Source organism: Puntigrus tetrazona, chromosome 18, assembly GCF_018831695.1.
Source record: "Puntigrus tetrazona isolate hp1 chromosome 18, ASM1883169v1, whole genome shotgun sequence".
In the NCBI taxonomy this organism is placed as follows: domain Eukaryota; kingdom Metazoa; phylum Chordata; class Actinopteri; order Cypriniformes; family Cyprinidae; genus Puntigrus; species Puntigrus tetrazona.
Window position 1 is genome coordinate 24872777 of NC_056716.1, and position 22361 is coordinate 24895137.

Genomic DNA, 22361 nt, shown 5'->3' on the forward strand with positions numbered 1-22361 from the left:
CATTTTTAAATATGCAGGGAGTCATGAATAATTATTTTTCACCCTTTAATAATTTATTTAGAGATAATAATTTATTACACTGTTGTTTTATAAGTATATAAATATATAACGCTGATAATTACATTTTTACTGCGGCAATTTATTAAGAGTGACATGCTGAATGGCTACAATTATGAGACTGTTAAAATATATGGTCAGTTATCTGGAGCGTGTAAAACAAACTGCGATTGCAGACGAAAACAAATCTGCCTGTTGTGTAGTGGAGTGCCAGTTTCCAGCGTTCAGCATGTTTATTTATTTATGGGCTTCAAGAAAGAAGGTCTTGGCACAGGCTGGACACTGGGCCACTGCGGTTATCTTCAACGTTGGGTGAGGAGGAGGGAGGTAGGCCAGCACATTAATGATGCATGGGGACCAGTACGTTCAGTTTAAAGTTCTCCATGCTCTGTGCAGGACCGCTGAAATATGCATGAGCTACACCGCATGTGCAGGCTACAGCACGTCAAAGTTACTTTCCACCTTGGTGGATGGTGCAGGGGCTCACGGCGCGCTTGCAGGAAAGCTACCGCAGGCTCTTCTGAAAAAGGATGCTTGAGTCGTAAGTTGTCCATTATAATAAACCAGTTCTGCATGCCTGTGTTTATCGTGAGTAATTTAGTGTTTTATAGTTTGTTTGTGTCATAAAGTAGATTTACAAGGCAAGGGACAACACACAAGGCAAAACACCCTGTTTATTATGATGTATGTTCTGTCCATATAGATGTTGCTTTAAAGTTTGCGACTTTAAAAAAAAGCTGCAGGAATTCAGATTTGTCAACATATCATTAAAACAGAAAGTTCGGTTTATTTCTAACCGATTTAAAGGAAAAACAAGGATTTTTAAAGTAGCTTGTTATCCCGTCTTGTTAGTTATAATGAGTTGTTTGTTCATAGACTGGCCTCTAGACAAAGTTGTTTGGTCTGCTGGATTTTCACGAAAGTCAACATGAAATCAAAAGTGACCCTGTTTAATTGTTTTGTTGCATTGGCCTTGACTTATTTTAAACAATTCATTGGTGCACGGTTTTTCTGAATAAATTCAAAATGAAATAACTCTTCCCCTAAAATGACTATAGGATAACTATAATCAATAGCTATTATATCAAGTAGCTATTTAGGTTTTTATAACTAACACCAACCTGGCTCCATTCTAGCATAAAATCTCTACTTTTTATCCAAATGCAGAAAACACTAGTTTAGGGACCGATTCTGGTTTCTTATTAACATGCCTGTTATTAATATATCAGCCTTTTATTAGTGCTTTTAAAGCACATATTATACTGCAAGCGTATGACAATATGCATAAGGTTCTGAGATCACAAGGCTAAAAATATTACATTTAACTTCAAAAACAATGTCACGCGTTGTCTATGTAACTTTAGTCAGCTGTAGCCTCACCTATAAATGTACTTTAAAGTGCTGTGCTGTGTTGCTATTTCTATCACACAGGTCTAACAGCGGCCTCCAGCATGTTAGGATACGCTATCACTTCGTGGCACGTAATGCCAATGAGCTCTCTGTGCAGCCGGGTGAGGAGCTGGAGGTACGGATGACCCTCAGTGAGGAGGTGGAGGAGGATGGGGAACAGGGCAGAACAGGTCTGTGTGGGAGGCAGAAGAAGAGAAAACTCGACTACAGCTCTCATGCAGTGCTCAAGGTCTAGAAGACTCTGTAGGCCGACGTTTGAACATGAATGATAAAAAAATCCTGTCGGTCAAAAGTTTGTGGGAAACCTGAAGGAAGCTAGATAGACAACTTGTCTAGATGACAAAAATACATAAATCTAGTTATGTCTGCTTTATGATGCCTTGATGATACTCTGTTTGATAACGCACATTACAATAACACTAGTGTGCTCTTAAAGGGGTAGTTCACCCAGCTATGAAGATCTGCTGAACATTTACTCGTTCTCATCAAGATATAGATGAGTTTTTCTTCACTAAAAACAGATTTGCATAAATTTGTCATTGCATCACTTGCTCACCAATGGATCATCTGCAGTGAATGAGTGGCATCAAATTCGAGCTGCTAAAAACATCACAGTTTATCAAGTACCTGACACAACTCAAGTACATCGATTAATGTCTTGTGAAGCAAAAAAAAACTGCATGTTTGTAAGAAAATCAATCCATCATTCATTTCAAATTTTTGTTTTACGGCTATAATACGCATCCTATATCCATAATATGCTAATGTTGTCTAGATCAGGAGAGAGATAATATAAACTATCAAGCACTGTTTACAGTCTAACAGGGCATGGGCCTGTTACTGGAAGAAACGTTATTATGAATTATGGATTCCATAATAACTAATTACAATAACTATTTTGGCCAGAAGTGACAGTTAAATTACCCTAATGTAGAACTTTTCACTTTAAAATATGTTAATTAATAGTCTGGAGTCATTTCAATTACTTATAGGCTCATCTACATCTCATGGCCTGAGGGTCAGAGCATTTTAAGCAAAACGTAATTTTTGGGTGAACTATTTAGGGTGAAAATAAAGAGAACAATGTCACAACAGTACAATTTTTGTTCCACCAAGAGTATTTTAGTGAACATTTTCTAAAAAAAAACATTTTCCCTAAGTGTCAAGGACATTTTTTCCACTACAGAGAAATTTTTTGTAGAATGGAAGGGTTCCACAGACATTGTTCTACATGGAACCATAAATGCTGTTAAAGAGCCTTTATGTCTAAGAGTGTAAGCCCTTATGAATTCACAATACCCACAACAATTTAAAAAGCTGAAGTCAAGCATGTAGGAAGGCATCCTTTCAACCTGTCACTTTCAGATGTCTGCCATTTCTCTCAAAACAGCCTCCAACCCCGAGGCATTCTATTTACATGAGAACTACTGAAGTGATCAAGAGGGATTACCCCCGATTGGCTAATCCATCTGGAAACATGGATAATCGTGTTTCTAGACATGCCCGGCCTGAGCCTGGTATCACTGGGATTTCATTCTAGGATCCCAATGGTGGGATGCATCACTGGGACACAATATGACACAACCACTGCACCAAAACCTTTTAGTTAAAATTAGACAACATGTTGAATGAACAAGGAAAAGTCCCAAGAATAGATTTGTCCCAGAAAAAAATACTGATCCATGCACACTCATGCGGTTTACTGTATTAATAGTAGACATGAATCTTATGTGCTTGTAGGTCTTGGAAAACAATAAACAGTGGCGGCTGCTGAGGAACCGCAGCGGTCAGTCGGGCTATGTGCCGTGTAATGTGTTAGAAGAGATCAAACCAGGAGAGCAGCAGTACAACCGTGCTGCTCTTTTCAACAGCCAGGTTAGCAGTCCAAAAAACCTCACAGTAACACTGTTTATCACACAGATGCATTCTACAAAGCACATTCATGAATATGGTACACTTCAGTGTCTTATTACTTATAAATTAAGCAATACATGTTTAATAATAGAAAATTACATCAAATTTATAAAACAAAGTTTCATTGACAGTATTTGGGATACTATACTATAGGATCGGTCAAAATTTACTTTAAATTTATTCTATCACCATCTTTAACACAAACAACTGGCAAATAGGAGTTGGTCAGGTTAAATGCCATGTTGAATTTAGCAAGCTATAATATGATTTTTTTGGGGGTCGTGGGGGGGGGTTCTAGTATTGCTTACAGGGTAGAATTGCACACCTCATGGAAAATGAATAGAAATAGGTTAATATAATATATATCACACATTTTCTGAAGGTTAAGCACTTTCTTTCACTAACCACTTGTAGAAAAGGAGAAAATACTTCATTTTTTAATACTTCTTTTTTGTACCCTATTCATTGAAGGTGCACACATATATTCTCCCACTCTATATGGCAGGGTTTCTGCCCCTCTGTTTTTTCCTGGCTTTTGTTCTATCTCTACAGGCTGTGAATCCTTACAAAGGTACCTCCGCTGCCCCTGTAAATCACGCTGAGGTTTTGGAGATGAATAAATCCTCCAGGGATAAAGATAGTACGTACCTCTTATCTGCTCGCTGTATTTGCTGTGAGATGGAGAGCGGGGAGAGTCTGCCGAAAAAATGCAGAGAAGTGGGAAATGAATTTGGTGTGAGAGTGCTCTTATGTACATAGATTGCAGATTCCCACCAGAGCTCATTGCTCCTGTCTTGGGCAATCTTATTCACTGCGTCTCTGTCCCAGTGCTTGTTTCTCTATCTCTCGCTTATTCTGTCTATTTCTCTAGACCGCGACCAACAGAAGGAGGTAAATGATGAACTGCTGAAGAGAATAACCGACAATAAGGCACAGCCCCCAGCTCGAAACTTTCGGGTGGAGCGCTCAACTACATCCGTGCCCATCACATTTGATTCCCAGCCCTTTGAGGTCCATGCTTGGCTCAACGCAAAGGGTTTCTCTAAACCGTGAGTGACACGTGAGCTGAGACACTTTTACTGATATATATGGGTGGTGTAACCTAGTGGTTAAACTTATTGGCTATTAGCTGAGGTTACAAGTTCAATCCCCACAGGCAATGAACCATGTACCCTTGAGGAAGGTACTTACCCCCAGGTTGCTCCAGGGGGACTATGATTAAGATGTACTGTAAACATACATAATAATATACAGTATGATAATTTTGTAAGGGTCACATTATCTTGCAAATATCTATTTTTAATAAAAAAAATTTTTACCACTGGTTTTAACCTAAACTACAGTTGACAAATAATTCAATGAATACGGTGCTTGTCTCTAATGAGCTAATTTACGCATACTGTAAAAAATAAAGGTATCACTTAAATAGGAAACACTATTAAATACAACTTTTTCTTCAATAATTTTATTTGTTGCTTAATAATTAACAGTTAGTAAGGTAGTTTCACGAGTTTAGGTATTGGGATGTAGAATAAGGTCATGAAGAATAAGGCATTAATATGTGCTTAATTACTACTAATAAATGATATATAATATTAGTAGCTAAGAGACCCTAAAGGTGTTGACAAAAGTTAAATCCAAAGCATCTTGACTATAATAATTGTACTCAGTAACACTTCTATGGTTTGTCAATTTACATTTGAGCTAATTGAGCCAATCCATTCATCAAGACAACAGCAGATTTCCTGTTTAACAAATTTTAATTAAGCAACAGAATAGATTCATTTAAGAAATAAATTTTAATAAATTTAATTTAATCTGTAACACTTTATTTCAAGTACACATTCTACAAACAGTAAGTACCTTTGCCATCATTAGAGTATTAGTAGACTGCCTGCTTGATATCTGTTATCACTTTATTTTGATGGGTCCACAACATTTGGGTGACAGGGTCTACAAACTTTGTAAGTATATGTCAACTGTCAACAAAATCTACTGACCCTATACCTTCCCTAACAGTCTACTCTGAGAGTTAGTAGACATGTAGTTGCAAATTAATGAGAATTATTTGACATGCAGTTGACATGTAGTTAATAATATCTTTTAGTAGAATGTATAAAATGGAATAGCTAAATAAAGTGTAACCTTAATTTCACTCATTAAGCTATCAATGTTTGTGTGGGAACAACCATTCTAGTAAGCAAAGATATATGTAGTTTTGAAGGGCTCATAAACTGAGAAATTGCCTTGATCTTTGGATCATTCAGTCAAATCATTCTATATTTTTCAGAACTCCAAACTATCTCATTAGTCTAAAAAACAGCTTATATTGCCAAATCTGCCAAAAACTATAGCTTGAACTCCACCTAAACACGGCCTCCACAGAAGAAGATCAATGGCTGCTTGTTTAGCCCCTCCCACCATGCAGGTCTACGATAAGCATTATTTGATTACCTTGATAATTAATGAAGTTTCAGGCTACTTCAGTAAGGTGTTGGTTGTCTAAGAAACTGTTTGTAATAAGTGAATTTTCACACTTTTACACCGCAACACAACAAATAGCAATAAAAATGACAAAATAACAACAAAAGTTAAATTCAGCAAAAAAGCATGCTACCATCCATGCTACAAAGTATGCTGGGAACTCAAACTAATCAAACTTTGATTAGTTAGGGGAACATTTGGGTGGATGTGTGTTTGAATGGATGTGTGTTTGTGCTGAAAAATAAAAAATAATAACAGTGACGTCATTTAAATATCCCCACCATTATTTTAGCTCTTTTAGCGTCTGGAATCTGTATCAAAAAAGCTATATGCTTGAATTTGCCAGAGCATATTTTGATCGTATATTATGCATTAAATCTCCGACGATTAAATACAATTGTATAACTCATGAAATGACTCCTTTAAAAGAAGAAGAAGAATATAACGTAATATTCTCTCCACGTTCCAGGGTGGTGGAATGTCTTGGTATTCTGAACGGGGCTCAAATATTTTCCCTCAGTAAGGATGAGCTGAAAGCCGTGTGCGGAGATGAGGGTTCCCGTGTGTTCAGTCAGATCACTGTGCAGAAAGCTCAAATAGAGGTCTGTCACAGAGCTATATTACTGAATTTGTGCAGATTAAACATTCAACTACAGTCCAAAAGTGGGTTTTTAATGTCTTTTTCTTTCTCAGAGGGGTCATGGGGATACAGAACTACAGGAGGTCATGAGGCGACGACAACAGGAGGTGGAGGGCTCATCCTGGGAATGATTACAGTCAATCAGGCCTTCACTCATGGCATTATTTCATCACATTTTCTTCAACGGTCTTGTTCACCCTACAATCAACAGCCACCCAGAGGAATTCAGAACAGATGGACTAAACAACTCCAGTCATTAGTGAAGCCCAGTCCAGCCTATTTCCTTTATGACCCATACAATGTAGTGCTTAACGCTCATGCTGATGAACATGAATGCACTGGGAGTGAAGTCTTTAACCTCCATTTATAGAGAGGAAAATGATTTTGATAGAAGGCATTGACTTATGATTGGTGCTATTAAAGGAATAGTTTATCCAAAAAAGAGAAAATTACGGCATTATTTATTTAATCTCATGTTGTTTCAAAATCCATTTTCAGTTACTTTTAAATAGAATCTGCTTTTTCCATAAAATGCCAAAAGTGGCTATGTCTGTCATGTATAAGGGTGAGTAAATAATGACACAATGATTAATTTTAATTTTGGGGTAAACTATTCCTTTAATCTGACATTCGAAACAAGTCCCATCTGTTTCTGCATAAATAATAAATGGTGAATAAAAAAATAAAATGGTATTAAGTAATGCAGTGAAGTATTGTAATCTATTATCCCGTATTTAATTTGGCTAAATGACTACTTGAATATTAATTTTAAACAATGTGTTGTTTATTTTTTCGATTTCTTCAGTACACTCATGCTTCACACTTCATTAATGCAAATCAGATCATGTTTATTCATGTTTATGGATGATTAGGGCAGACTTTATTTTTTTTCTCTCATAGACCTCATAGATGTTTTGTGTACTTTTGAATTGTGCGATTCTGAATATAGTTTGTCATTAAATAACAAAAATTAAGCACGCGGCTGTATTATTAGTACAGGTGCCTGTTATGGGTCTGTGCTCCTGTAATTGATTAAAATAAAAAAAAACATGAATTGTGTAATGGTCTAAGTGCCAGATGTTATTGTGCTATTGCTTTTCACGTTTCACAATTTCTGGTGCCCCTCTTACCCAGTGTTGTCAATAAAGCCCCCTTTTAGCCCTGTAGAAACCATAAGGCTGAATCTCTAACCGCCTCACTGACTGACAGCTTTGCTACTTGCCCTCACGGGGGGCACATAACAGTGGCTTTCAGTTTGTCTTGTTGCTTTATTTCTGGAATAGATTGTGAACGCATCAGCGAGTATTGTGCTGTGTTCAGGATGAGTGAGAATGACCTCCATCTCTCCCTTTGTATGCACTGTCATAACGCCTCCCAGCCTTAAGAGAGGGTGGATGTGGCTTCGTATTGTCACTATGATTCATGGCATGAATCAATGCCTAATGATGGGATTTACAGAGAGGAACATCAAAGAAAAGATACTGGAGATTTGCAGTGCAGTGGAACTATTGTTATTCACATCCATTTTTGTGGGGATTTTCTATAGGCCTCTCTATCTTCTATATATCATGGATTGTTGTCATCTACATTTAAGTTTACAAATGACGTCAGCCTGAGGAGATATAAAAAGTATAATTACATAACCCTAAAAAAAACAAAAATACATACGGCGCACAAAGAAATGATACTACATTTTAAAACAAACACTTAGTTTAGCTAAGTGCTAAACTAATGACTTATTATGTTTTAATCAGGCATGCAGCTTGACCAATAATCTTTCTAATTTAATGTTCATAACATTTAGGTTTTATTTACCCTTAAGGAGGTTCCCTTATTTATCAAACTGGTGTTAAAGTCCATTCCCAGCAAAATATTACTGCCACAACATTTTTGAAGTTGGAGAATGGATTCCAACATGATAAAAATACAAAGATAAAAACCCCAGTAATATAAATAGTAAATAAATAATAGAAGCACTAATAATAATAAATTGTTTAATAAAGAAAGCGACCTCCTTTGCCTTCCTAACTGGAACATTGCAGCCTAACAAGAAGAACAGGAAACTTCCTTTGTTAAACAATTTATTAGTACTTGTTAGCTTGTTCCCAAATGTTTAATGGGCTTTTTGTCTTTCAGCAGGTTTTTGTAAAATATTTTTAATGATATTACTGCTATACTAATTGGAATGCACACACAGACATACACACACATGCACATTAGTTCTTAATGAATAGATTTCTTGTTTTTTTTTTAATATATAGCTTGTTATAAAGACTAACTTAATCCTATTTTATACCCTAAAGGCTGGAATATACTGAGCACTTTTGCCAGATTATTGTCAGAGCCAGTCTGCAGTTACTCTCCAAGTTGACAGATTTCACAGAAAATCACTTAATTTCTGATTGGCAATGTTTGTTTAATTTTTAATTGGGAGTTTTTCCAATCAGATGATATCAAACATGTTTGATATTTTGAACTAATTTAAGAACATATTGTTTTAATTTGTTGCACGGCACCTAGCAACGTGACACATGTTTCCGAAGTCATTTGTAATGTTACCAATGACTTTAAAAGTCTGTGATCCTCAGTCATTCAGTGTATGATGCCCAGTTTTTTTGTATTTATTTACAAAGTTGGCAAGTGTATGATGCCTAATGTTGTAAAATCTGCTCAGATTTTAAAACTCATGTAATGCATTCCAGTTTTAACTCAACTAAGAAACTTTCTGCATTTAAATAAAGAAGAAAACAAAACAAAACAAATTGATTTACTTTATTTTACAACATTTTAACTGGAATATCCCCACAATTAGTTTTTATTTCTTTTAGGTTTAGTTAGATTTAACTAACTTCTTCTAGAAATTAGCAGAATGATGTACATATCTGACGATCTAGTAAAGTCATTTACAAACCAGTAGAGAAGATGGCAATAACAAGCCTGAAGATCAGAAAACCAGAATCTAATCATGCATAATTCATGAAATGTATAAATGCTAAGAAAAATAAGGCAAACACGGCCCTGATCTGTTCATTTACAGCCAATTATAACTAACTAACATGAAAGAAGTTGTCACAATTACTTTGGTGTTTCACTCCGGTGGAGAGAACTGCCATAACTTCTGACAGATCCGTGTTATTCTGTGTTTGTGTGCAAGCAGGAGGGAGAAAAGTTTTTCTGGACAGACAGATAATACACAATATCAGTCACACTCACACTGTCAGCGCTGCAGGAGACTGACGACTCCAAACTTCTTCTCATTTCACTCTTTGCACCACCCAGTGGGCAGTCACTTAAAATAGAAGACAATAACATGCATGGAGGCCCCTTTGAGGTGGCAGTAAAACCGTGTCAGATGGAGCCTTATGCCTGCAGATAAAAGCCGTCTAATACGGGTTCTGCTTTGTAGAACATGCGGCTGCATGATCGATAAGCTATCGAACAGCATATTTAATGTATACTTGTCTGAACATCCTCTGGAATTTTGCAGGATGCTATGGCGGTGTAATTTAGCAGTGGCGCATCATCCAGAACATAAATCTTAATCTAAACTGAGATGTTATAAGTGATCTGCCACTTTAAAATGCCTGAAGTGACACGGATGATTAGGTGAAAAGGGAACGACATGACAATGCGCATATAGCATCTCTCTAAGCCCTTGCCAAGATTCCTAATTCCCTGTGTTTGTTCACAAGGATTAGTGGGTGCTCGGCGCTCTGTACCGACTCATCGAGTGCTCCCACTAATTCTTATCCAACCATGACAAAAGGCGGACAAATTTCTCGAATGACTGTACTGTTAGTCTTGCATGATTTAGATTCACTCCGCGCCGCCTGGTTACTCAAAGGTGAGGGGAACCACGTTATTAGCCAGTTATTCTGCAAATGACATTTTCCCCCCGCCTTACAGACATTTGAGATTTACACTCTAATTGCGACTAACTAGACAAGTGCCCTTTCTTTTGGCTTGACCTCACTGGCATTAATAGTTCAGATTAAATCAAATGTCATTCCACACTTAGGTAATTGAATTATATCTCTGTGTTCCCCCTGACATCTGCAGTGATTCATTTTCTTTCCCCCTTTTGTAAATCACCCGAGACTTCAATTTAGATTTGTGTCTCCCTGTTTTTGTCGAGCGAAGGGAGAGGGATCGATCCTGTTGCCCCCCTCAGCTTCTGAGAGGGTCTTACCGCTCGCATGGCGCGATCGATTTACAGTGTGGAAAGCTGTTTCTTTTTTAATCCGTCGAGAAACAAACCATGAACGGTCACCGGGCGTAGAGTTCATGCGCGCTTGTGACGCTGACAGTGAGGACTGAACAATATGTGAGAGGGTTGATGGCCATTTAGCTCAAGGCTAATGTATAAGGATAGCCATTTAATCCTTCAGAACAGAGACAGATCAAGTTAATGCACCCTGTCACATCCTCTCTGCCTCAAGACAACTCTGCTCAATGTAAAAAAGGCCCTCGGCAAACTCCATTCGGAGGATATCATGAGACTGCCGGCCCTCTATTGCACCGGTGGCCAATTCATGTATGTTTCCAAACAGAAAATGCCTGTTGACAAAGGTCAAAATACAAAAAGGAGCATGATGATAATTATTTAGAATAAATTAAGAAATACGCGAAAAAAAAGAACATCAAAAAGAATGCTTTTAGTACATACATACACATACACATACACATAAATAGTGACTTACTTTCTGTATAATGTCTGTCTAGCATAGTTGTGAATATGGCATTGCTATAATTTAGTGCAAATAATGCAATGTCTTTAGAGCTCTCTAAACCGTGGAAAAAATAATAATCAAATGATGATTATAAAGCATGAAGACTATGTAAGCATCAAAACACTCTTTATACTGTGGGCGATTTTTTGAAGGAATCTTAGCTTTTCACAGCAAGGACTGCTTTGTGTTGTTGATAAATCTTTTATTATCAGAATTTCTGAATAAATAATATTTTTTAATGATGAATTCTACAAATTAAACCATTTCAATGATTGATTTAAGAGATAAATTCTAAATAGACTCTTGTGTCCTTTCTACAAGAAAAACACGGCTGACCCAAGCCAATGTCTGTGATAACAGCTCTAGGATGTGTCCCCGCCAAGTGTCCCTCAGATCCGTACAAAGGTTTGAGTAAGGGCTGCATTGAGTGGCTGTTGTAATTCTCAGAGAGACAGGCCTGCAATCTCCAGTTTCCCAGACACAAATCCTGCTTATCTGCCGAGGGGAATCCTCCCCTCCAGTCCCTCTCTGCGGTCCAATCCCACGAGTTCCACCAGCTAAGCGCACCCATCCAAGGGGACAAAAAGCATACAGTTATATCACACAGTTGCCAAAAGTGACCAATGAAAATACATGTTTTAGAAATTATCTTTGGATTTGAGTCTTCAGTAAGTTACTGTACTGTATGAAGCAGATGACGATGCATGCATAACAGTGTTGACTTCACAGCTTCCAGCTTGTTCCACGAGAGCTTCTTAAAAACCTTACATGGGCAGAATTTGTAATTTATGGTGTCAGCCACTACCGGTTTTAGAATGCATAATGCAAACATGCCATATCTTTTGTATAAAAGATCTGAGCCACATTGAAAAGACACAGCTTTTTCTGCCTAAACTCTTCCCCCATCCCAGAGGACTAACGGAGGGTGCCAGGAGATGAGAATCTGGATTTTGTTCATCACTTGCAGATGGTGGCCCATAATGAGTTTCTGGCCAAACAGGACATGGTAGATTTAAACAGCTCAGAAAAGCGTTCCCTAAGCAGGACAGTCTGCCAGATTGCAAAGATGTTGAGTGGGAGCTCTTAGCCATTGCATGTTGGCACACCAGGAATTTGCATTTTGTCACAAAAACATAATCTAATTGTGTAAATATCAGATAGCACTGACAGCAACATCCATCTTATACTCATGTTATTTTATTTATTTATTTTTTTACAGTAGCTGATTTAATTCCCCCTCTTGTGTCTTTCTCACACTGAATATGCAAATTGGCACCGTTAGTTGTATTTACGTAAATGTGAGCTAATCGTTTGACAGAATGCGTCATGATGACGCCCATTGAAAGATCGTTCATTTTATTTGCTCTGACAACGTGAAGCTGCATTGTCGTCTCTCTGAATCATTCCATAATCGAATTCATTCAAATGCACATCACTCAACAACTTGACATACACCGATTATTGATTCTACACAACGTCTGCTATGCATGAAGGACTACCTTCAAATTAACAAGATCTCAAAACATATATCATCCCCCAGTCCGTTTGAATTTATAGCACCTCACTAAATCCAAATCAGGTTTCTCAATTTGTTCTCAAGGACTGATGGATTATTAAAAATGAACAGGCATAAATTATAAAAATGGTTCATGGATTTTCATGGGATGGGCTTTGATGACAAATGTGCTACAGCGTGATGATTATGACGAACTGGCAAAATATCATAATTCACACCACCTCCTCAGATCTCACCCCTAATGATTTAAGTGATGATATGTCATCTTAAAGCACTGAGGTGGCTGACGCATATGACAGCTCTTGTTCATTAGGTCTGATAAAATGTCCCACACCGGGGGGAAAATTAAGCTCATTTCAAGGATAACACAGGCCCGTGATTGCCTCACCTTATCGTTGGTTTTGTTTTCCACATCTTGCTCTGAAATACAACACGGTGGTGGTGTTACGGCGAGAGACTTTTTCCGCAAGTATTATTTTCATATGATTTCATGTTGATGTCAAAAGAAATATGAGGTTTATTAGTTTCCTGGTGCTTTGTGTGCTTCATTATTTTGCCGTGACAGTTTAGTCTGGAGGAGGGAGGGGGGTGTTTTTCATTAAACGCTTGTATCGTCTCAGATGCTAATGGCAAACGTGGGGAGAGCAGGAAATTAAAACCTACATCAATACGTGAGAGGCCTTCCACAGTAACACATTTTCAGCCAGACTCTCAATTCATTATATGCTACAGCGCAAAACATAGACTGCCGTATGTTTTTCCCATTTCATTTTTATCGATAAGCGACGAAATTCGCCGTCCAAAAGCCTAGTGTCTTGGTGTCTGTCACCGAGGATATTTCAGCGAGAAGACCGATGGTAATGTAAAGCTTTCGCAAACTATTCGCAATCCAAACATTCATCAACTCACCTCTGTTTTTTTTCCCTTTTTCATTACAGCTGATAGGAGAAGGAACACAAAACACATTTGGGCCCTCTGCGCTCCATAAAGAATATAATCAATTCTTTATTATTGCATTCGGGAGGCTTGAGGGCTGTCAAGCCGGGGAAAATGATATTGCTGGAGACTAAGAGAAGATAAATTCACGCAAGGAGCTTTGCTAATGGCGAATGGGATCAGGCACTGTCCAGTTTGTCTGAGTCACGTTACTGATGATAAATGACAGGCCGACAATGACCCGCGGTGTGCCTGAGATGACAACGTGCCAAGGCTCAACCGTGGCATGATAGCAAGAACAGATATCAAACCTTTTTCCTCTGTTGAGATCCCCTGGGATCTCAGAAAACGCACATTAACCAGCCCTCCAGACAGGTGGTAAATCCTCTTGACATGTTTATACTTATTTTATAGCCACAACAACCACATTAAAGGATGGCAGCTGGAGAGCCAGTATTTCAGCAGGTCTGCCTATATTTGTGTGGTGACGGTCTCCATAGTGACCTGAGAGGTAGCATCTTTGAGAGGATGTTGCCAGAGACAATGAAGCAACAAACATCAAAGGAAAATAGCATTTGCACATCATGTAGGAAATAATCAAGCACTGTCTGGAGACATGTTCACACCGCTATCAATAATTCATCGAACTCGGCTTTATAATAACTGACAGCTCCTCTGTTCTCCTGCATGCTTTCTGGTAATTTCCCGCTTTTTCATCTGCAAAGCTGAGTGATGGCTCAGCACAAAAGAATCAATATAGCAGAAAACAAGGAATTCTGACAATTTTATAGCTGCGCTAAACTAATCTCGGACTGGGAGTCGTTCCATTAAACTCCAATATGACTCCTCCAGGCCCAACTTCTGTCATCAAACGCTAAACATTAATTGGTTTATCAAAGGTTAATTGCTCAATAGATACTAGGCAGTTGGAGTTTAATTGTGCCATTAAATGTTCCCGCCAGAGCCCCGGGTTTGGGTAATGGATTTTGTCATTTGAATGAAAATATTATTTGGTGGCAGCTGGACTGATAACAGTGTTGAGCATTGACAGGTCCATGCCCTCTCACACAGTGTCTGTCACACAGGGACAATACACAGAAGCGCATGAGTACACATGCTCACTGCAAACAGAGATCGTATTTAGCTATGCTTTGTAAATCTAAATGACTCATTCTTCACTGTGGCAGACTTGTCCTTCTGTGTCGGATTTTATGAATGCATTTGCGTCTGCCATTAGGGTGTAACACATCAAAAATGGGATGAGGAAATTGCATGAGCCACGCTTGGGCAAAATTCAGAATTGAACTAGCGCCATTTTCGGTTCATGAGTGTGAATTTGAATTACAGTGGCCGGGTTGACAGGAAGTTGAATTGGAATGACAGGAAAGGGATTTACTGAACTGCAATTCAAAGGAATTCAGTAAGGTATTCAGGGAAACAAAGTCTTTCTACCAAATTCAATAAGTTTCGACCAAAATTTTCTTGACCATTATTCAGATAAAAAAATTGTTCAGTTGCTTAATTTAAATTTAAATTAATTAATCCTCAATTTAAATAAAAAAAATTAGGAAAAATTTCTAAATAGCAATTCAATTCTGAGTACTGCACTGTCTGAGTACTGATATGTAAAAAAAGACCCCCCCTAAGAAATATTGTAAAACATATATACATGCATTTCCAAACCTATTTAGCATGTATCCTTTAAGGGAATTTAACTAGTAACTGTGGCTTTGGCACGACAATAATTTACCCGTTGAGCTATAGGAACAGAAATCCACATGGATCGTTGTTGTACCAACAATATCTCTCATTTTTTACCTCCCAGTTTCTTTAACGATCACTGGGTCATTCTCAGCACAATTATTTCAAATAATTGACCTTGAATTGTTGCTTCCAAACAACCATTCTTCCTTTCCATGCTTAATTAATCAGGACATCCACAGTAATTAATCTCAGAGGAGAACTGATTATGTGGCATAAAGCGATGGGTTTGTATTACACCGCTCTGTGGGCATCAATAACCAAATGTTAAATGAGTGGAAATACAAAAAAAAAAAAAAAGAAACAATGCTTTCATGATTCCTAATGGCTTTGGCTGGGGTCCCGGACAAATAAAGCTTCCTAGATAAATGAATAACTGCATGATGTTTTTATTACATGCAAGTTAAATTTGTGGTCATTCCCTCAGGCAAAACTAGAATCTATAGAGTGATTCCTGACATGCAGTTCTTTATGTTCTAGAAATCCTGATGTTTTTTATTAAAATAGTCTCATATTGAAATTCTATTCTCAATGTAGAAAATGGATAATATTCTGGCAGAAATTTACCAGTGTGTTTCAAAATGCACAACAACACAACAATGTACAATACATAATTCACTAAAACATATGTAAAAAACAATATTGAAAATTTCTTCATGTTAACATTGTACATCAGGCTGTATTTTACATAGACTTCTTCTATTTTGTCTTGTTAAAGCCTACATATAACATAAGTTTAGATTAATCTGATATTTAAAAAAGGTTAAAGAGGTGTTTAAAAAGTGGCCACTTTCATCAGAATTAGTCTCATATAGCCATATATATTAAAACTCCCTTCTGCTTTAAAACAAGCAGTTAAAGTCTTTTTTAAAGTTACAGAGCTCAAAAGGTACTGCACAACAGGAAAGACAAACTACATGAAATGAATGTAGGAAGCCATATGTGTTTTCTGCAATGCCTGTTTGTGAATGCAGTAGTAAAAGTGGTTGCAATTCCACCCTGCCATTTGGTGTTCGAATCAAACATGCCATCCAAATAAAAACAAACATTGGGAACAAAGGCCCCGCGCTTGCAGGAATTAGCATCCTGTGCGAGGTGCCAGCTGTGTTTGCTCTCGCCACAGAGGTGTAGCGAAACGCTTGACAGTGTGTCACTTCTAACCGCTGCCATTCTGCCGACGCTGCAATGCTCTACTCCTGACCCTCGCCGCCACAAAAGAAGTACACGCACTTTCCATCTCCGTAGTGCTCACTGCCTGTCAATCTACCTATTCAAAGGTTTCCTCTCCCTGTGAGAGCCCGTTTCTCCATCTCTCCATTCGGCCCTGCCTATAAGTGTCACTTCGGTTTATATTCCACCACAGCCCCAGAATTGTACAAAAAGAGACCCCATGGAAGGTTCGACGGGGTGGAGCAGACCTGCTGTTTCATTAGCACTCCAGGGAAGTGCTGGTTCAAAAAGAGGCCTTGCGTCACACTGTTGATCCCTTTAGCTACATCAAAGAGCAGTTGTGATGATTGCATGGGGAGATTGAATGCCACACTGGGCACTCTTAGTGTGGAGAGAAGTTGCCGGTTCGTGCGAACATTTAGCATGCTAATTGGAGTAACGGCCATCTGTACAGTACGATATCTGAAGTCCAAGAGATTTTTTGCTTTAAATGCCAGTTTTTTATCATTCAAAAGCCCTGGGAGAGAGGTTCAAGCAAAGATGATTCTTTGGCGAGGTGGAAGGGGTATGAACTGCAGCATCTGTTGGGAAATAAACCAATGTTTGTCAAGGACTTCAGGAAAACAACATCAGTGAAATATAACCCGGCAACGGTATAGATAAGAAATGAAGGGGAACAGACAGGTTGGCGAATGATAGAAGCATCTTTAGCGAGAGCGAAATTGCAGACTGTATGAAATGCTAGCTGTCTGTAGGATGGATCCAAAGCTTGTAGACTACAGCACAGTCTGAAAGAGAAATGTGAGATCCACACACACATACGCTCTTTCCCACTACTGCTGCATTTGAAATTCATTTCCAACTCCCCCTCTCCACAAAGTCTCACATTTATTTTTAGCTCTTTGCCTGGGAAGCATAAGAACGTTGAATGAAAATTCATTTCAACCCCCAATAGTGGTGAAAACCTATTTCTCTGAATATGTTTACCCCTGTACAACACTGATATAGTTAGGTTTATCATTTACCTCCACTTACCCCAGCCAGTGTTGAGGACAAATATCCTATCCCAATAATCCAAACAGTCTAATCCTTCAGTCTGATAGTTTAGATTCTGTAAAAAAGGAAGGCGTTTCTTCATGTCCAGGCTAATTTAACATAGATCACTATGGGCAGCTTGCACATTTAACATGGTGCTTTTTGTTATACACTTGATTGCATTCTGCTGACTGAGCTGCGAGCAGTTCCTTGCCCTATCGCCTCCGCTGCAGCCTCCTTAAAAGACACTGTGACCATGGAGGTCAAAAATACATAGAGAAAGCTATCAGTTAACATTTTTCATTCATCTCAAAGGCAGCTGCTCACTGATGCATGACCATCTAAAATTCACAACCAAGAGCACCATGACTCACTTTACCCTTTGGTGGTCTACTTGCAAAAAAATAAATAAAATAATAAAATAATTGCAGACATGATTAGAAAAAGTGGTAACACTTTATTTTGAGTCCACTTTAAGTTAACCTTGCAACTACATATCACCTAGCAGCCATTAGATTATTAGTAGACTGTCTGCTTAATATGTTCTAATACTTAATTTTAATGGGTCCACAATATAATGACTATGAAAAACATTGCAAGTATATGCCAACTTATTCTCCTAACCCTAAACCTACCCTAACAATCTACTCTGAGAGAAATAGTTGACATGTATTTACTGATAGTTACTGATAGTTAGAAGAATGTCTGAAGTGGACCCGAAAAAGGTTTAATGATCTTGATCAAATGGTCAGCTTTCACATCTTCAGAAGAAATGTGTCCCATAGGAAATGAATAGGAAAAACATTTATTGGGGTACAATGCAGACAAAATGAAACAGTGTTTGATAATGTTTAAATATTTATCCAAATGGTGTTAAAAGTTATGTCTGAAATATTCTTATAAGCAACTGGGAAATTTACAGCCGTATTAAAGAATAAATATCATTAAATACTTTATGCAATTTTGTATATTCAAACTTAGAGGGACAAACAGATCAGAATCAGACAGTTCCTGACCCCTGGATGTGAATGACTAGCCTTCGGGATTTTACTACATTCTCACACTCTCTCCTCATCAATGTCACGCTTTTAGTAGCCTAGGTGAGAACATACATGTTATCTATGCATAGCGTTGCCTAAGGCTGTGTTTCAAAAATGGGTCACAGGCCTACCTAGTCCATGTGCAGCCATCTGATACATGAGCTGGTTTGCAATTTGAGTGGAGAGGATGCAGGATAAGCCAATGACGAAAAGGCAGAAAAGCCCTTTAAACTCATCTTTTTTGACCTGATACTCTTAAAAGATGTGGTTTTGCTCATCTCTCAACACTCGCTCTTAGGAAAGGCGCTTAGGATGTTTTTCTAAAATGGTTGCACAGAAGATGGTGCTAATATAGTGAATCTTAAATGTATAAGCCAGATACCAAACAGGCATTAAATACCGTCACTCACATAAACCATTCCTGCAGAACAAAACAGTATGTGCTTATAGGCTGGCATATGAACAATCGGATAATGTTAAGCCATAATAACAGTGTAAAAATAGTGGGAGGCATAAATGGGAGCTGCTTTTCTGCTAGGAAGACACATAATAATGCATAGCTTGGATCAGCTGAGTTCGTCTCCGCCGCCAAACTCTTTATTATAAGATGTGGGCTCCCTGGGAGCTGCTGTACGTTATCAGCGCTCATCAAAGGCACTGTCAAGAAAATGTAAAACTGGGACTTTCAGAGGCTGTCTCAGACGCTATGCACATTTAAATGAGACAGCCTTATTAATTCTTCAAAAGCTAGGCAGCTTCCTTTTTCTCCCTCCGACTAATTTTGGCACATTTAGGAACGATAAAAGCTTCGTCACCCTCAAAAACACATGCGTATGGTCTTGGTCCTACTTGGAGGTCCAGTCTAGTGAACGGTGACTATTTGTGTATGCACAAGCGGAAAATCTTGAACAGAGTGTTATAGCTGCCTTTTCTTCATTTCACTATATTTCCAAAGAGATAAAATTTATTTAACATTCTAATATTTGTATATAAAAAAGATTTCTAAAGGATAATTTGACACTGGAGTTGTAAATTGTAATAATTAACTTTATTGTATAAAAAATAAATTAGTTATGTAATGGCTTGGTTGATAAATCTAACATGCATATGTCAGTCTATGTATTAATATAGTAGTGGGGAAACATGAAAAGTGCATTAAACATCAAGGTGAGGCTTTCTACTGAGAGTACTGTGAAAGAATGCTTCTAATCTTTTTCTAAATATAGTATTTTATACACTTTTCTAATATTACAATACTATCTGCCATTTCAGTTGCAGATCACTGTAAAAAAAAAAATAAATAAAACATTTGTAGATTAATTTACCATAAAAAGCATAAAAACCAAGGTGACATAGCAACTGTCTCAACCAATGGCATGAGTTTGGGGCGGGGCTATCTGTTTGGCTTGACCAGTGAAAGAAGGTTCAGGGGAAACTTGCTTGAAAACAGTCATTTGGCTATGCTAATATTTTTGAAATTACACACTTTAACAGTAATGATGCACATTAGAGTCGAAACTGTCACACTTGAGTTCCAGGACACTTTCAGGAAAATATGTCATTACATAGACAGGAAATTCCAATTCAGATCATTGAAAACACATTAACCCGCCCGGATTACAAAGCAAATAGAAAAAGTGTGGCGCCAGCATTTCTTCTGAACTCCCAAAGATGCTGAGATTTGTTCAAGCCATCATGGCCATTTAAAAAAATATCTGTCACATTAAGACGTGTGTCCTATTCAATTTAAATGGAAATGGGGCAGCTTGGAAGAAAAGAAAATCAGTGGAAAGTAGGCAGACTTTGAGGAAAGCTACAAATGAGAAAATAAGGTGATTAAATTGGAGAAATCTCTTGTCAATACAAATGTAAATGAATTTTTGCAGTCTGTTTATCATCCATGAAGGACAGTGCAGCGTGTGAGAGAGGGCTATTGCATATTCATTGTACAGTAGCAGCGCTCTTCCAGTCGGATCTAAAAAAAAAAAAAAAAAAGGGAGGTCAAATGAATATGGAGAGGAGCTGTAGTCATGACCTCTTTCTCTCAAACAAACCTTTCCCAATTTCCCTGAAGAAACTTAGTTGATGGTAAGGGGAAATGAGCTGCACAAGGACTTGTTTTCATGGGGAGATAGATGGGCCGCTTTTTGTGTATGTAGTTGCTCAGCTGTGGAGTTGTACTTTCTGACATGGGACATCAAAGCTCTCATTATCTTAATTAGATATACTTCAGAATCTATTAGCATCAGCTGCTTTGCACATCTGAGGAAGATTTTAAATGTGCTATTGAAAACAGATTTTGAAATGCAAATTTTGAGGCTGTAATTGATATAATTTATAGATTGATAGGCTTTCGTGTTTTAGTGTGGTCTGGGTAGCTCATTAGAAATCCCTAAGGAGTCTCAAGCTAATACTTTCATTTTTTTTTTTTTTTACCTTTCTGCAAAACTAAGTACATTTAATCTAAATTAAATATTAATATTTTGTGCGAAACTAATTAAAATACAATTTCCCCTCCAAATCTGAATAAACTCATCACCCCTGACCAGCAAACCTATCTAGACATAACTATTACTGGTATTTATTTCTTCCTACAAAATAGCATGTTTAAAGGGACATTTACCTAAAAATATACTGTAATCACTTATTCACCCTCATTTGGTTCTAAAACTGCTTGACTTTCTTCCTTCTGCAGAACATAAAAGACATCTTGAAGCTTTATTATTATTAAGTCAGAGAGGTCCAAAACAAAACTGACATATAAAAATATCTCCTTAGTTTTCCACAGAATATAGAAAGCTACAAAGGTTAAACACTAAACGAAGGTGAAAAAGTGATGATAGGATTTCCAGGTATCACTGGTTACTGTAAAACCACAGTTTGATTGACGTATTCCAGAGCGTTCAGTTGTTAATAACTGTTCTTAAGCAGTTGGCTAAATTTATGTCTTCCATCAGTCCATGAGCCCTATTTCCAAAGGCTCACCCCCAGGAGCACTTCATTTAAACAATCAATCCCCTAAGACTGGCCCATAGCAAGAAAGGCTGTTTTTTTTCCAGTCAGTGCGTCTGAAGGGCTGGCCAGCGCTGGAGCTTGGGTGGATAATCCGTTGGATCGAGTCTCCTTGGTCAAGGGCCAGCCAGCAGCCGGATGGTTTTGGGCAGCCCGCCCGGTCAATCCCCACACTCTGGAGGTCAACATCCAGTAGATGCCAGAGGTCAGTGTAGAGACAAACTCAGTGGTTTATGTGAGAAACAAACTGTGTGCTATGGCCTAGCGAGAGCAGAATCCTCTTCTAAAATGATCGACACAACAAAGATTTTTCTCATAATTAAAGACCATTCAATGTTCACTTTTATTATTTAAAGCCATTTGTACTAAAGACAAATGAAGCCATGATACACCGTATAAGAGTACTTTAAACAAACGATTCTCATCATTTTTCAAAGAAATTCTGTACTCCTATTATATTTCATTCATTCACTGAGTATGTATAGTAATGTCATGAAGCTAATTTAAAAGTAAAGTCCAACTCTACAGCAAAACCTGTTCAAACATCCCACTAGTTGGCTACATGGTCAATTATGCTGCATTTTGTCATATGATATTGTACATATGCCAAAAAATATCAGTGCATTACAACATGTGACATTTTTGGACATTTCAAA

At 37.8% G+C, this 22361-nt stretch overlaps 1 protein-coding gene across 2 annotated transcripts in view; it reads right to left on the minus strand.

The window, feature by feature from the left end:
* The window catches only part of mgat4c (mgat4 family member C), a 92335-nt gene that overhangs the window by 20177 nt on the left and 49797 nt on the right, over nucleotides 1-22361 (minus strand). The window contains exon 3 of one of the 2 annotated variants that reach the window (XM_043263930.1): nucleotides 4030-4077. The exons of the other annotated variant lie outside the window; for it this stretch is intronic. The gene's annotated coding sequence lies outside the window, so the exon portion shown is untranslated. The remainder of the gene's footprint in view (nucleotides 1-4029; nucleotides 4078-22361) is intronic. 2 annotated transcript variants of the gene reach the window in all.